The sequence below is a fragment of the Nematolebias whitei genome, chromosome 7 (assembly GCF_014905685.2).
Source record: "Nematolebias whitei isolate Nwh7 chromosome 7, NemWhi1, whole genome shotgun sequence".
NCBI classification, from domain to species: Eukaryota; Metazoa; Chordata; class Actinopteri; order Cyprinodontiformes; family Rivulidae; genus Nematolebias; species Nematolebias whitei.
Window position 1 is genome coordinate 31150210 of NC_056504.1, and position 14597 is coordinate 31164806.

Genomic DNA, 14597 nt, shown 5'->3' on the forward strand with positions numbered 1-14597 from the left:
CTTAATGTTATATTCATTCAGTTACAATAAGCCTTTTTCAGCAGGTTAAATTTACCTGAAAAGTTTTCACACTCAGAACATATTTCTTTTTCTTAATCCATTTTACTAAAATAATATATTAGGAGCATAATATAACAAATTACATTCATTCATTTCTGTTTCATAGAAGTATTAATGTACAAAGTATTTGTATGTACTTTAAAGGTTGTAATATTTAATGGTTTGAACACTCATTTAGGAAGATGTTTGATCATCAGCACTTGTTTGTTTTGATTAAAACAAAACATTACAAGTCTATTTTAATCGGTACTGAAATAAGTTATTAAGCCATCAATAAAAATGTATTTTGAATCAGATTATCAATTTTTAGAAGGGTATATTTGTTTTCAATTACTAAATTATCTAAAGTTTTTTATTCTGTCTGAAATTGGTCCTGGGCAGCACGGTGGCGCAACTGGTAGAGCTGCTGCCTCTCAGCGAGCAGGTCCTTGGTTCAAACCCCGGTCCAGAGGCCTTTCTGGGTGGAGTTTGCTTGTTCTCTCCGTGCATGCGTGGGTTTTCTCCGGGTGCTCCGGTTTCCTCCCACAGACCAAAAACATGCATGTTAGGCTGATTGGTAACTAAATTGTCCCTAGGTGTGAGTGAGAGAGTGAATGGTTGTTTGTCTCGTTTGTCTCTATGTGGCCCTGTGATGGACTTGCGACCCGTCCAGGGTGTACCCCGCCCCTCGCACAGTGATTGCTGGACATGGGCACCAGCGACCCCCGTGACCCAAAATGGAATAAGCGGGTAAAGATAATGGATGGATGGATGGATGGATGGATGAAATTGGTCCTGCGTAGAGCACACATCACACTCAAAGGTTTCTTTTTCTTATGTTAATTATTTTTGACTTTTTGAATAAGGACTAAATAATTGCATGCTGTGACAGGGGAAAATAGAAGATAAAAGCAGTAAGAGTAAACCCCAAAACAACAAAGCTATAAAAGAAAAAAACTGAAAATCCCACAGAGGAGTTCTACGAGACTGAAACAACAACAACAACAACAACAACAACAACAACAACAACAACAACATTATAATTTTCTTAGATTTTGTCAAATTACAATAATTTTGTAGCTATGTTGTTTAAATATAAATTCTTAGACATCACTTTTGACGTAGAGGCCCTTTTAAGCAACACAAAAATGTTTTTAAAGACACTGAAATCATGTTAAAAAAAGGCTTTACTAAAGTTTTTCTATTCATACAAGTACACGACCTTTTAATAAGGTATTTTTCTCAGGTTAGATCTGAAATATTTGTTCATTAATTGTTTCAGTAGTAATAAATGACAACCCTCTTCAAAAATGAAACCATCATTCAGCAGCAGTGGTGGCTGGTGGAATTTCCACCCGGTGGGGGTGGGGGGTGGGGGTAGGGAGCGACAACTCCAAATTAGACATTTAACAAAATATTTAATGTCCAAGACATTACACACACACACGCATCACACTCATTGGTTTGCTCACTCATGCTCATGTCTGCACGCTTTATTATATCATTCCTTACCTGTGTAAATACAGTGAATAAGGCACATTAAGGCACATTAATGATGACTGCTGTTAGAACGATTTGTATAGTGCACCGGTACACAGGGCGCTGGAGTGGTGCGCCCAGAATCTTCCAATCTCTTATAACGAAGAGGAGCTAACTGCGCAGTACAACTTTTAACAAGAGTCTATGGGCTAAGATTCTTGCACCCCCAGGGCAGAAATATATCATCAATCAACGTTTTTGAAAGAAACAACTTAACTCATCATTAATTATAAAATATATCTTACACAACTAAAAAAAATCTATATATATTTTGAAATATTTTAATTTTATTATATCATTTTAATTTCATTTTTTTGAAGTCTTCAGTGAAATATGGTGAGTGGTTTGAGTGGTGGGGCGGCACCCTAGTGCCCCCTACTGACGAGCCGCCACTGTTCGGCAGCCTTATTACAGTAGGGCGCTGACACAATTAATTTAACATTGTAGAGCTGAATGTATGCCTCAGTCGCTTTATGGAACTACTCTGAAACTAAACTTTCACCGACAGCACCTTCTAAAAATCAATGTCAAAATATTCAGTCTGTTGGGGACTTTAACAAAAATTCAGGATGTTTTATTCTGACAACAAAGGCTGTGTCAGAACAACACATACTGTCCATCAGCATCAAGAACAACAAAAACTTCCATTCTTTGCTTTAGACAGGTTAGTTGGAGCAGCATTTGGATTTCACTTTTCTCTGTCGCTAGTGTAATGCATGACTGTGAAGGCGAGTAAATAAGAAAGTTTTGCATGAAAAGGGGATCAATTTTGAGTGAGTGTGTCCTTCTAAAGGTTAGAGAACAGCTACTTTCTGTGCCTTCTGCTTTTTATTTGCCAACACTTGCACCAAAGAGCACACTTAGGAGAAAATTGCCTTTTGTTGGTCAGTTTGAACACAACTCTAGTTTCCCATAGCAATAAAACGACAGTGGCACATGTGTAGACCGTCATCACATGCTGTGCATCTTTTCTAACAGCAAAGAGAAGATTTTTTGATCATCAAGCATTCATTACACGTGCTGCAGAGAAACAGCTGAGCTTCTGTCACATGCAATTTGCTGCTCTGAACATTCACACACAGCACAGACATACCAGCTGGAAATGTCACAGTTGGACTCAATAAATGAGCATGTATTTCTGGGTGAGTCGCTCAAGAGAGAGAGCTTTTGGCCTAAAGTGGGAAAACTTGGGGACAGCAGGGCATTGATGGAGTCAACTGTGAACTGCAGGGAGCAGGAAACTCAACTTTCTCTTTTTGAGCTTTACAATGAGCTTTATACCTCCTATTCCTTCTTTGTCACATTTTATTTTCATAAAACGTTTGCTTCCCATGCTTTTTCAAAGGAGGTAGGTTTACAATCATTCATGTGGAAAATATGTCAAAGTGAAAAGTTTTGTATTTCACCACAGCCTACAGTAATATGTGATGGATTATATAAGTCACTGTTTGTTGTAACTTTCTTCTGCCTCGTGGGGTTTTGTTAAGATATTATGGTTTGTGGTTTCACAACTGTTCTTTTTTCCAGATTCTTATCAGTGAAGATTCAATCAATGGACCTGTGTCAAATATGTACTGAGCCAGCTGATAAACACTGCACCATCACTTATCAGGACTATGGCTTGGAGCAGCTATCTGGAAAGTGTTCACGGACTACTTTCCCTCCAATTCACCGCCTTTGCTGGCCTCGCTCATTTTACCATACCATACCAATTTATTTATAGAGCACTTAAAACAGCAACAAGGCCAACCAAAGTGCTGTACAAGAGAAAACAAACATGCACAGCGGACAGGAAAACAAAATAAAAATACAGATACAAATAGCAGCAGAAGCTAACTAAAATGGCCAACAGTGTAGAGTACAGACAGGACCAAAACAAATCACACCGTGTTAAAGGCAAGCGAATAGAAGTGGGTCTTCAAGCGAGACTTAAAGACTGAGAGTGTGGGAGCCTGCCGGACACTCAGTGGCAACTCCACAGTCGTGGACCTGCAACAGAGAAAGCCCTGTCACCTCTGAGCTTACGACGGGTTTCTGGGACTGAGAGAAGCATCTGGTCTGCTGAACTCAGAGAGCGCGGTGGGACATATGGCTGCAGAAGATCAGTAAGATAGGATGGGGCGGAACTGTTCAGTGATTTAAAAACATACATGAGAATTTTGAATTGGATCCGAAGGTGAATGGGTAGCCAGTGCAGGGAGGCCAAAACCGGCGTGATGTGCTCTCTATAGCCTGTACCAGTTAAAAATCGGGCTGCAGCATTTTGGACCAGTTGAAGACGTGAAATGGAGGACTGACTGATTCCAAACAGAAGTGAATTGCAGTAATCAAGCCTAGATGTTATAAAGGCGTGGATCACTGTCTCAAGGTTCTTTTTGGAGAGTATAGGCTTCAGCTTAGACAGCCGTCTCAGCTGAAAAAAACAGGATTTGACCATCATGTTTATGTGACTGTTGAGTTTTAAGGACGGGTCCATTATCACCCCCAGATTAGTGACCTTTTGTTTCGCTAGCGGGGCTAGAGAGAAAAGGTCAATGTCATGGTTCATGAGTGAGCCACTGGGATGGAACAGCATGACTTCAGACTTCTTCTCATTGAAGCTTAAGAAGTTTAAAGCCATCCAGTCCCGGATGTCAGCCAGGCAGTCAAGAAGAGGCTGAATAGAGCGTGTGCCTCTGTGCCTCAGGGGGAAGTAAATTTGGCAATCATCGGCGTAAAAGTGAAAGGGTATGTTTTGTTTGCGGAAAATAGCACCTAGTGGCAGCAGGTATAAAGAAAAGAGAAGGTGACCGAGGATGGACCCCTGCGGTACCCCCCACTGGAGCGCTGTCGATGCCGAACTAAAATCTTTGATATTGACACAGAAGGTTCTGTCAGAGAGGTAGGACCCAAACCATTTAAGGGCTGACCCTGTGATGCCCACCCACTGCTCCAGTCTAGAAATGAGGATCTTGTGGTCGATGGTGTCAAAAGCAGATGTAAGGTCCAATAGGACAAGCAGCACAGAATCACCTACGTCTGTGGATATGAAAATGTCATTAAAAAACTTCAGTAGAGCAGTTTCAGTGCTATGGAGAGATTTGAAGCCAGATTGGAATAACTCTTGGATAGCGTGATCCCCCAAAAACTGTTTCAACTGAGACTCAACAATTTTTTCCAGTAGTTTAGAGGTGAATGGGAGGCTGGAGACAGGCCGGAAGTTGGACATGACTGAGGGGTCAAGGCTAGGTTTTTTCAGGAGGGGCTGGACAGCAGCATGTTTAAAAGTTCTTGGCACCACACCTGAGGATAAACTGCTATTCAGAATAGCGAGAATAAAAGGACCCAGGGTAGGAAAAACTTCCTTTAGTAGTCGAGGAGGGACCACATCAAAGGGGGAACCAGAAGGCTTCATGCTGCACATTACCTGCTCCAGAGAAGACAGAGAGATGGGCTCAATGTGGTCAAACACAGCCACACACTGAGATGGGATGGACAGATCATGAGCTGGTGGAGAGATGAGTGCCCGGGTGTTTGCCACTTTTTCTAAAAAGAAATGGAGGAAGTTTTCACACAGCTCAGTTGAGGCTTCCAGAGGTGAAGGCTCACTGAGGTGTGGAACTGAGTTCAGGGTGGAGAAAAGAACTCGGGGGTTGTGGGAGTTGGAGACAATCAAATCAGAGAAGAATTTACATTTGGCAGCTTTAACGGTTTTTTGATAGTGACGCCAACTCTCCCTTAACATTTGAAAAGAAACCTGCAGCCTGTCCTTCCTCCACCTTCGTTCAGCTCTGCGACACTGCTGCCTAACGGCTCGAGTGACGTCATTCAGCCAAGGCTCAGATTTAAGTTTCGTTTTTCTGGTTTTAAGGGGAGCAACACGGTCCAGAACATTTAAACAGGCAGAGTTGAACTGAGAGGTTAGCTCCTCAGTGGTAGGAGACACCAAGAGCTGATCGATCCTCTCAGAGTTTAAACCTTCATTAAAACGAGCAGCAGTGAAATGGTTAATGGAATGCGTACGTGCAGGAACGCACGTCTTAGCTGTAGGACAAGGGGGGGTGAAGTCAAACAATACAGGCATGTGATCTGAAAAAGCATTGTCACCGATTTTCAAATTAGAAACAGAGACATCGCGTGTTAAAACGAGGTCCAGCGTGTGACCGTGTTCTTGGGTGGGACCGTTTACCTGCTGGGTTAAATTAAAAGAGTCCAATAAATCTAGAAAGTCCTTCACTAAGGGCTTCTCCTGACAACACACATGCAAATTAAAGTCACCAATAAACAAAAAGTGAGTGTATTTCTGTGTAATATCAGCCAAAAAGTCAGAGAATTTATTTATGAAGTCCTTAGAATGAGGTGGGCAGTAGACGAGCGCGCACAGAACCGTAGGACAGTGTCCGAGTTCAAAGACGCTTAGCTCAAAGCTGGCGCGGGACACCGGGATGGACAACTGTTTACAGGCCAAGTTTGCTTTAAAAACTGTTAATAACCACCACCCCCCCCCCCCCCCGACCTGATGGCCATGGGGCATTGAAACACAGACAGTCCGGGGGTAGTAGTTCCACCAAGGCACTGGACTCACCAACAGAAATCCAAGATTCCGTGACGAACAGAAAATCCAACTCCTGATCTTAAAAAAGTCATTGAGGATAAACGTCTTGTTGGAAACAGACCTTGCGTTGATTAAACACATCCTGATAGGGTCCAACGCAGGCACAGCTGTGGCAGGAGAAGCGCGCGCCAGCGGGCGCAGGTTATGAAGAACAGCTCCTCCAGGTCTGCTGGTGCGGCGCACAGGTAAACAACTCCAGGTGTTTCCATGGACTGAGCGCGCGGGCAGCTGGCCAGCAGCCGGGCCCTGGGAGCACCACGGGTCAGAGAGGAGAAGATCAGATCCAGAGCGAGTCCTGATAGAATAATTCACACTTTGTCTCAGTTTCACCAAAATCCCTGCGCACTTCCCACGACGTCTGCGACGTTTCCTCTACGGAGAAAGGCCAGGGTCACGCAGAAGAAATGCAGGAATCTCAGACAGGACCGGTGGAGGAGAGTGCTGGCCGCTGTACAAAAAGTCCGCAGGCATTCCAGCAAATGTACGGAGCTCCAAAAGTGCCCGACGATCATATTGAAAATATGACTCGGCACACTGCACCAACCATTGTAAAATTAACAAAAATACAATACAAGCAGAGAGCGAGAGACGGGCAGCTCTACACAACGGCGCCATCTTGGAGAATTTTTTTTTTATTATCATCTAGGTAGATGCGAATGCACCAGTGGCTGTGTCACTCACTTGGATGGCCTGTGCTGGGACCATAGGCGTCGCAACCATTATATGTGAAGGGGACGTGTCCCCCACACATAAAAAAAAAAAACGTTCATTTGGACCAACCCCCCACACACTTTTACTATAAAACATTAGTTCAGTCAGTGCAGTTTCTCTTGCTTCGTGAACGAATCCATTTCACTTGATTAATAGGAGAATACTCATGCCACTAAAAATCCACTCCATGTTTTCCTGGTTACCTACAGCTGTCCAGCTTCCTGCAGCATGCAGTGTTTCTCCTCTGAGTCTCCTGCATCGGCAGAAATCGCTCACAGGTGGAGGAGATGGAGACAACTCTTTGTTGATCGCTGGCCAGCTTAGCAAGTTTAGTGCGGGCAGTTGTTGACCAGGGGGGTTGATCATAAACATATATTCATGTTAGGAGGAGAAAAGTGGAGCACTACGTCTATAGCATCTTAGCATTAACTGTGACACTGTAAGATGCTGCAGGCGTAAGAGACGCTGTGTATTCAGGTGCATTAAAGTTGAAATGTATTTAAAACCAGCAAAGTCCATGCTCAATAATCCAGGTATACAATCCAACATTTTTCAGTCAGGTCATCTGGAGGAAGTGCCCCCTCCTGCAATGGAGGAGGGGGCGTACCAAAGAGACCATCTTGTCGCAAGCAAAACTGGTTTGTTCCACTTTGGAGTAAGCTGTTGGGGGAAGAATCAGTTTTGTTGTGCGTATCCTTGAATGATGAAGCCTTCCGGACCGAAGGCGAAATGTTTCAGCACAAAAAAAAGAAACTGTCCAGATGACCTGACTGAAAAATGTTGGGTCTTTAAAACCCCACACCTTATTGTCCTCAGTCTTTGTGAGAAACATCATTTAGATGAGTAGTGTGGAACACAAGTAAAAAAGTCCAGTGGTGATGTTTTTAATTTCTCTATAAACACAAATAGTGCTGAACTGAAGTGCATTAAAGTTAAAATGTCTTTAAAACAGCTGAATTTACACAAACTTGGTGAGAATCATGCTTTAAATGGAATTAAAGTAAGGAAATCTAGATGAAATTTTTTTGTTTTTTGTACAAAGTACACTGTACAATTTTTTGTCCACTGGTGCACGTGCACCCGCACACACATGCGCACACATGCACACATGCACACACGCTAGTGTCCCCCCCACATTACAGATGCTTCTGACGCCTATGGCTGGTACCCCCACCCTCACCCACTCCACATGCATGTGCTGAGGGTTTTTTGCAACCTCACACTGTGTTCCATCATGGACACAGTATAAGATATGATTTTTTTCTACAATCTCTTCCCTCATGTTTTCCCTTTTTCCTTGTCTAAATGAAAAGGGCAGCACTTCCCATAAGGCTGCAACCTCAGGCATCCCTGTCTACCCATGTTGTTTTCTTTGAACGGCTGTACTGAAACGTAATTTCCTTGTGCTTCTGTGCAATGACAATGAATGTTGATTCTGATTCTGATGAAAATAAAGAAGTGACAACAGAAAAAAATCTTTGCGGTGTAAAGTTAAAAATAATATTTTTTCTCATTTTCTCACAAAGCTTTTAACTAAGTTCCATCTGATATTAAAGATTAAAGATGTTTTATATTTTCTCAACAGAGCACTTCACTCTCAGACTGCAGGTTTACTTGTGCTTCCTAGAGTTTCTAAAAGTAGAATGAGAGGCAGAGCTTTCAGTTATCAGGCTCCTCTGTTGTGGAAGCAACTTCTAGTTTCTGTCCTTGAGGCTGACAATGTTTACTTTTAAGACTTATCTTGTTTTTCATTTATCATGCATCTTATAGTTATAGCTGGCCCGGGTTTCCTGATTTTTCCCTTAGTTATGCTGCTTTATGCTGGAGCACAAACTGACCACAGTTCCTCAGTCTGTTACTGTCTATTCCCGCTACTCTCTGTGTTTGTACATGCAATTATTGCTGTCATTAATCAATGTTTTTCTTCCCAAAGAAACTACACCTGGACCAGTCATCCTATAGCCTTTAGATAGCTAAATGTTTGAGATTTCAGAATATACTGTATGTGAATCTGTTGCATTATAACAGGAATTAATTGACAGTATTTAGATTTGGATTTTAATTGAATTTATAATTTAGACCAGTTTTTTTCTTTTGTACAGTGGGCTGAGGTGACTTTTGTTGTACAGAAACAAACTGAATTGAACTGAAATATAGATTGTTGCTTTTTTTGTTGTTGTATTTGCTTCTTCCTCTTTAAAGTAAGTCTGCTGTGCTTTTTAACCTCGACATCATCCCTGAAGAGCAACACTGAAGGGCTGCACACAACAGCGGCATCAGGTAAAGTCCTATAATCGCACGCTCAAAGAAGAAACAGAGCAACAAAAATGAATGCAACCATAGCCGGGTTGGATTGTCTTCACAAGTAGACCAGGATTTTTTTGAACTTACTAGTTTGATTTTATAGCCGACAACGTGCTTTGCTTTTTGTTTTTTGATCAGTTTCACCCTCGTTGCTCACGATCATAGTGGGTAGTAAAATAAATGAAAACAACTTTTCACAAAGCTGGACACTCATTTAAATGCCATTTAAACTATAGCCAAGTTGAAAAAAAATAAAAATTGTGCAACCATTTCAGCTCATTTTAAAACTTCTATATTCACTCATTATTTTTATTTTATAATAATTTTTCTTTTAATTATTCTTGATTATTGTTTATCTTGTTAACTTGTTTTGTTGTTTTTCCTACGAGCTTTAATCCAGTTGTTTCTCTCTTGTTATTTGGCCTTATTTATTTATTTGGTTGTTTGTTTTTTGTTTCAGTCTGATTTATGCTTAGTCTTTTTAAAATTCCTATATTACAAAATTGTTGTTTCATGTATATAAGCATATATTTATCTATTTATTGTACTTTTGCTGCCTCCATATTGAGTTCCTGAAGCTAATGTACTGAAGATGGAGCACATCATCATGGCCAGAATAAAAAAGAAGAAATCTGCGTACCAGAAATTATATATTTATTTATTTAGTTTATAGATTATGTGTATTTGCACTCTCTTCTCTGCAGATTTTGGACAGCTCTCTGACATTTTTCTTTCAAACTTCACTTTTTTATCAGTTATCATCAAAACAAGCCTGAGAAATTTAGTGGATCTTTATGTTTCAACATCTTTTAGGTCAAACTTGAATCAAATGCTCCAGTCTTCAAGATTTATTTCATTATTTGCACCTTGGTTTTCCATTATAAAAACACTGATCAAGTCATTACATACAGAAACAACCCAGAAGCTCCTCTCCTCAAACTTCAGCAGAGTGGTAAACTTGGATCCCTGAAGCTTGCTTTTGGAAGCTATGATAAGACCGGCTAAGAAACACTTATTATCTGCTGTCTAACTCCGTCTGCCTATCACAGTTCCTCACCCACCCACCCACACACACACACACACACACACACACACACACTCCTTGCAGTCATGTCCTACCATCACCGAGTGTGGTAATGATAAACAGTTTGACAGCCTCTCTACTTGGAGATAAAGGCCAACTGGGCTGCAGATGAAACACTGCCAGAAACCGTGATGACCATCACGATAAAAAGACTCGTCACTGTGACTCTGTTGAAAATTGAAGCGATACGTGTTGCAGGGTGGAGTTTGTTATGATGGATCTCAAGATCCATAGGATGTGAAACAGAATTCAGATAATGGAAAATCAAAATGATATTCCTCCATGGCTTCATGTTCTTTCTCAACTGAGATACATTTTGTTTTTGCCGACTTGCAGACTATTTTTGGTCATACCTTTCTGTTGTAGAGTCAGGTTTTTATTTTTCTGCCTTGACATCATTTTGCTCCACTTATAATGCATTTAAAGCGGTGACATAAAGAGCTGATTGTTGCAGTTATCTCTAATGACACAGATCCGAGAGAGATCACAAACACAGCTAAGGTTGATACAACAGGTGAGTGTTTTCCAAGTGGCATTACACGCTCAGCTACTTGTCAAAATGAGTTTCTCACTCCTTAACTGTGCTCTCTACAGGCAGAGACACAATTACACAGTAATGCTGAGGGAATCAGAGATGGAACTGTTTGGAGATCAGTTGGTGAACAAAGAAAGAGTTGACTGTGTTATTTAATGAGTCCAGAAAAAGGAACATCACTAGAATTTGGAGACAGAATTGTCATAATTTTAATGCAATGTTGGGGGGGGGGGGGGGTGTTTTTAATATAGGCCTAATATTTCTTGAAATAATGCATAATGCCCGCTACCTTTCACACCAGAATGCTAAAATAATCATCCCATTCTGAGAAGGGATGGCATTATAAGAGTTTTAGTTAAGCTAGGAAGTGATAGCCCCCCCATCCCCCCCCCCCCCCCCCCCAGAATGTTTTCAGAAGAACTTGTAGCCACTATGACAGTAGCAGTGCTCAGTATTTGGCACGGTTAGAGACATTTATGTGTTTCCTAAAGTCAGGTAGCTGTAGCGGTAATCTGGAATCAAGTTGACTCTAAAAGCTAATCAGTTGTAACGATACACCCAATGATTGCTGAATGCTTTGTTAAAATTTGTTGGATGGTTTATGATATATTTTACTAGACAAACCCAATTTACTCCCACATAAATGGCAACGTTTAAAAACCAGATGACAGTCAGTTAGTGCTCAAAGTGTGTGTTACAAAGAAACACAAGCAAGGGGTTAACAAAAGCCTTTTGTCTTTGGCAATGAGTGATAACTATTGGCAGATACCATACAGGAACTGTTTGTGTACTGTGTGCTTTCCAGAGAGCAGTGCAGCAGAAATCACTCTGACAGAGCTCTCCCTGGTGATTTATGACACAAGATTACTTATTTATTGGCTAATCACAGCAGACTGCTGAGGGCAGGTTGCACTACACCTCCAGAAGACTCCACAGCAAGCTGTGGCAGGATGTATGGAGCATATGTGTTTCTTGGGCCTTCCGGTGAGTGACAAGAGTTTCTTTAGGCCAGGATTTGTGTTTTGTACTGAGTTTGAACATGCAAATCAAAACAGAGTACACATATTTGTGTGTGTTTGACAAATTAGTGACCATGATAGCATTACAAAGCTCTGCAATACCAAAGTCCATGCTCAATAATCCAGGTATAAAATCCAACAATGTTCAGTCAGATCATCTGGACGGTTTCTTTTTTGTGTGTTGAGACATTTCGCCCTCCATCCACAAGGCTTCATCAATCTGAGGAAACACCAAACAAAATTGCTTCTCCCCCAAAAGCTTACTCTAAAAAAAAAAAAAAACTGTTGTGTTAGTGCTAAGATGGCCTCTGGGGCACGCCCTCTTAGGTATAAAATCCATGGATTATTGAGCATAGACTTTGGAGTTTTTAACCAGTTTGACATGACTGTCGACGAGGGAATGAGGAGAACACTGGAGGAGAGGGTGAGCACTGGAGGAGAGGGCGTGCCCCAGAGACCATCTTAGCACCAACATAACTGTTTTTTTTTCTTCTCACTTTGGAGTAAGCTGTTTGGGGAGAAGCAGTTTGGTTTGGCGTTTCCTCAGACTGATGAAGCCTTCTGGATGGAGGGTGAAACGTCTCAGCACACACACACACACACACAAAAGAAACCGTTCAGATGACCTGACTGAACGTGGTTGGAGAGCTCTGCAATCTTTTAGTTTAAGTATGAGATTTTTTTTCAACCAAGAAAATTCCTGCCAGCTTTACAGACAGCAGTATAGGAGGAAAAACTATTGTGCAGCAACAAGGGCATTTAATCCTTATCTGAGAGCCGCTTTGCAGTGGATTGATAAAACGCTTACTGTATGTCCTTGCTGTTGTATGAAATGGTACATCTGCTGTTGAATAAGAGACTAATCTCACTCAGATGTTTGTACAGTAGAGGACAGCTTCAGTGAAAGGCGACACAACAGGGAATAAACTCTACTTGAGCACTGTACCCATGCATCTTCCTGAACATCAGTGCATCCACAGATTTACTAGTTTCTTCATATCGAAGCATCCCAACTTTAATCCATTCATAACAAAATGTGACACAAAGAAAAGCTGACACAGACCTTTGTCTGACGTTCTGTTTCATTTTGTTTGATCGGGAGCTAAAAAAATAGCCAACGCTAATTAGCTGAAATACAAGGTATGCTCAAGCATGACAGAGGATTTACACAAAATTAAATATATCTCATACAGATTTCTGCCTGTCTCTGAATGGGAGGCATGTCTGCATTACGTTGATATGTACTGTATTTGTTTCAGAAAATATTTAAAGTTTCTGCTTATATGTAAACTTTGTTGTTTGTTGCACCAGTACCAAAGCAAGGCTTATCAATGCTTTGCACATTTTTTGTACAATTCTGTCTTTAGTGTACTAAGTGATTAGACCATTTTCTGAGCTTTAGTCCGTCTTCTTGTCAAACTGAGGAGGGGAGAAACTTAGCAGATACGTTTTCACTTGCTTAATTAGTAAGCATTTTGTTTAGCAGTATATATTTTTTGATTTAGCACTTAAAAACAGGTAATTCTCTGTAGCTGTAATGGTGCGGTGGATTTTTGGTTTAATTCAAGTATGCAGACAAAGAGGTGGCATGCAGGGAGAGCTCCAAAAACAAACAAACAAACAAAAAAAACAGTAATTTGGTTAAACTAAACCAAACAGGTAAATGAAACAAAATAATTGGACAGGCCATGAACATGTCTTACTGCACTCACAAAGTTCTGAGATAAAACAAAGAGCTTATATTTGCTGGGACGGGTGATTAATGAGTGAAAACAGGTGGACTGATAACTGATGAGACTCAGGTGTTGGTGCTGAAATTAAGGAGGGAAGACGAGAGGCACAACTTGTGTTGTAGTACTTGTAGTGAACTAGGCCTGATGTCAAAACCTTGACCTTAGGCACCTTATGGGACAGAAACTGTCATTTCATTGATTTGAATCCAGAAATACAGGTTGACCCATCCTGAGACTTTCTTTCTTGAATTAATCAAGTGAAAGAAGACTACTTTTCTATTATCATTACTATTTTACAAATGTTTGATAATCAAAGTGTTTTTAGTTCAAACCATTTTAGATGCTGCAGTGAACTAATCATTTTTAATTAACTGTGAAACAGTAATAATGATTTTTAATCCTCATGCAAAGTTAGAATTCATGTTAAGGTCTGTTACAGAGTAATGATTCAATTTCTTGATCGTCTGTTTGAAGTGAGCAAGTGTGTAAGTTGGTCAAAGTTCAAGTTTCGGTCAACTGCAAGTTTACTGAAAAAGAAATGTCATGTTTAACTTTTACAGCAAGATACTAGAGAATTGACTCCACGAAGTCTGAAGTTCTTCATAATATCTTTTGTCTGTTCTTAAACAATCTTAATCTTTTTCCTTGACTTTTCATAACACCTTACATCACTAAAACACACCTCTTTTGGTCAATCGACCAATCAGAAAGTTCTCAAATGAACCGGAAGTGAGCTTTCTTTAAATGTTGGTACTTCCTAGTTCAACGGAGTAAGCTGATAATGGAGAGTTCTGCAAGAGGTTCCACCTCCAGTTGGAGTCGGGTGGAGAGTTTGCAGTTCCAGAGTTCATGAAGGCTGGAATTCAAGATGCTGATGGAAGAAAAATCAAGCTGAACGAGAGAAGATCTGGGAATTATGAAATGTCTGTCCTGGATGATCTCACGACTCCGAACGGTTCCCTACTGTCCTTACGGAGACGCTGAAAAGTGGCTTGAAGTGGAACTTTACGCCGGAACTGACATATCTTCAGAAAGGTAA